Here is a 2,584-nt window from a genome sequence, read left to right as displayed (position 1 = left end):
GATTAGGAAGAGACAGAAGACAGGGAGACCAGTTAGGAGGCTACCAAAATAGGCAGGTGAGGAAGGATGCGGGTTGAAGACCGTGGTAAAGGGAGCAGAGAAAAGGGGAAGCTCTCATAGAGTGAGGAGTTGATATGTAACCTAAAGTGAGTTTGCCCACCCGTTGCGCAGCAAGCCAATCTCTGACACAAGGTGTAGTGGAAGAAAGTAGGAATTTTATTATCACACAGCGCTGAGCAAGGGGAGAGGGCAGCTAACGCTGAAATAAAACTACCCAAAAAGCTAAAAGGAAGGGTTTTTATTTGGGGTTTTAGGTAGGGGAGGGTGAGCATATGGCCTTGCTGGTCGGAGCTTTCCACCAGCCTGTCTTTGGCCTTGAGACTACTTGGAGAGAGGAGGGAGCCTGCGACCTTCCTGGTCAGCAGCCTTCCCACCAGCCTGTATCTCTTTGCAGGAGATAATGAATCTAGGTGCTTGTCCTTGGTGGTGTCTGTCTCCACGGAGGATAGTGGTTTCTGGAGCTGGGAAGCCAGAGAGTAAGCAGGGCAAGAGTGTTTTGGTTTTAACCCCATAAATGCTGGGTTTAATGTAGGGAAACTGATATCAGGGTTGGTATCAGGGTGAGAGAAGGAATAGAGGATGACGTGGGCCTCTAACTCAGATATGTAGTTACAATCTGATCTATAAAGGCATTAAGTGAACATGATGAACTATCTTAAAATTCCCTAATGTCTATTATTATTGTTGCTTTGGCCTGAGACCAAGTAGAGACTAATATCCTTGGTAGGGAAGAACTCTATAAACAGCACTGCACATTACACAGGGAGTAAAACCGTGTCAAACTCTTTCTTTTTCTTCCAGATATTATTCATTTGTATTCTTTTGTGCAGTCTGTCCATCTTCTTTGTCCAATTTTCTATCAGAGTGCTTTTAAAAAGTTCATTTATGAGCTCTGTTAAGGATAGCTTTTTGTCATCTATGTTACAAATGTTTTTCCACTTTAGCATTTTTATTTTGTTTTTGATGCTGATATACTGAAGGATTTTTTGTGTTCATGTAGTTCTCGTTAGCATAATGCATTTACAGTTCTTGTTAGTATAATGCATATAAAGGTATTACCTATGCCAAAGTATATAAATATTCTTCTAGGAAATTTGTGGTTTTATCAACCTTTGTCATGCACAATTTAAAAAATAGAACTGGTATCTATTTTTAAAAAGCAGTATTTAAATTAATCATGCAACTTTAATTCAATTGTTCAGACTAATTGAGAATGAATTCTGAATTCATTCATTCTTGAATGAATATATTCTTGAATGAATTCAGAATATATGAAATATGATGTTAGTTACCTTTCTTGGTTGTTTATTTGTGTGTGTGTGTGTGTTTTTTTTTTTTTTGCTAACAGCTTTATTGGGATATGATTCAAATACCATACAATTCACCCATTTAAAGCATACACTTCAGTAGCTTTTAGTATATTCACACAGTTGTGCAACCATCACCACAATCAATTTTAGAATATTTTCCTCACTCCAAAAAGAAACCCCACAGCACTTTTCATCACCCCCAAGTCCCCCCAAGCCCTAGGCAACCACTAATCTGCTTTATGTCTGTACAGATCTGCCTGTTCTGGATATTTCATATAAATGGAATCATATAATATGTGGATGCTTTGTGACTGGCATCTTTCACTTGTAGTGTTTACAAGGTTCATCTGTGCTGTACAATGTATTGGTAATTCATTTTTTTGTTTACCGGATGAGAGAAATAGTAGCATGAATTCATTTCTTTTTGTTACTGAATAATATTCCATTGTGTGATTATACTACATTTTTTTAATTCATCAGTTGATGGACATTAGGGTTGTTTCCATTTTTTAGCTATTATGAATAAGGCTGCTATGAATATTCATGTAAAGTTTTTGTGTGGACATATGTTTCATTTCTCTTGGGCCTATACCTAGAAGTGAAATTGCTGGGTCATAGCTTGGTTTATTTTTTTTTAATTTTTTTTTAAAGATTTTATTTTTTCCTTTTTCTCCCCAAAGCCCCCCAGTACATAGTTGTATATTCTTCGTTGTGGGTCCTTCCAGTTGTGGCATGTGGGACGCTGCCTCAGCGTGTTTGATGAACAGTGCCATGTCCACGCCCAGGATTCGAACCAACAAAACACTGGGCTGTCAGCAGCGGAGCGCGGGAGCTTAACCACTCAGCCACGGGGCCAGCCCCAGCTTGGTTTATTTTTAAGCCATCTTTATACCATACATTCATATTAGCAATTTAAAAGGAGTCTACTTTCCCCTTTTTTCTCCTATAAGAGCCCAATAAAAATGGGAACTGGATTGACTATTTGAATAAATGTCTATGAACTCATTGGTTATCATTGAAGTAGGTCTCACAGTTGGAGAGGATTTTCACTTCCTTTCATCTTGGCAGGAAGAATCTCTTCTCGAAGTTCCTTTATGCCTAACACTAGGGAAGCCCAAGTCTTTGATTCTGTACCCAGAAGCCTTATATAGTAACAATCTGAACAATTCAGAATAATACAGAATGGGGGAATCCAGGATAAATTGTCTTATGTG

This window comes from Equus quagga, chromosome 2 (genome assembly GCF_021613505.1).
Source record: "Equus quagga isolate Etosha38 chromosome 2, UCLA_HA_Equagga_1.0, whole genome shotgun sequence".
NCBI lineage: Eukaryota > Metazoa > Chordata > Mammalia > Perissodactyla > Equidae > Equus > Equus quagga.
Note: the sequence above shows the minus strand (reverse complement) of the source record.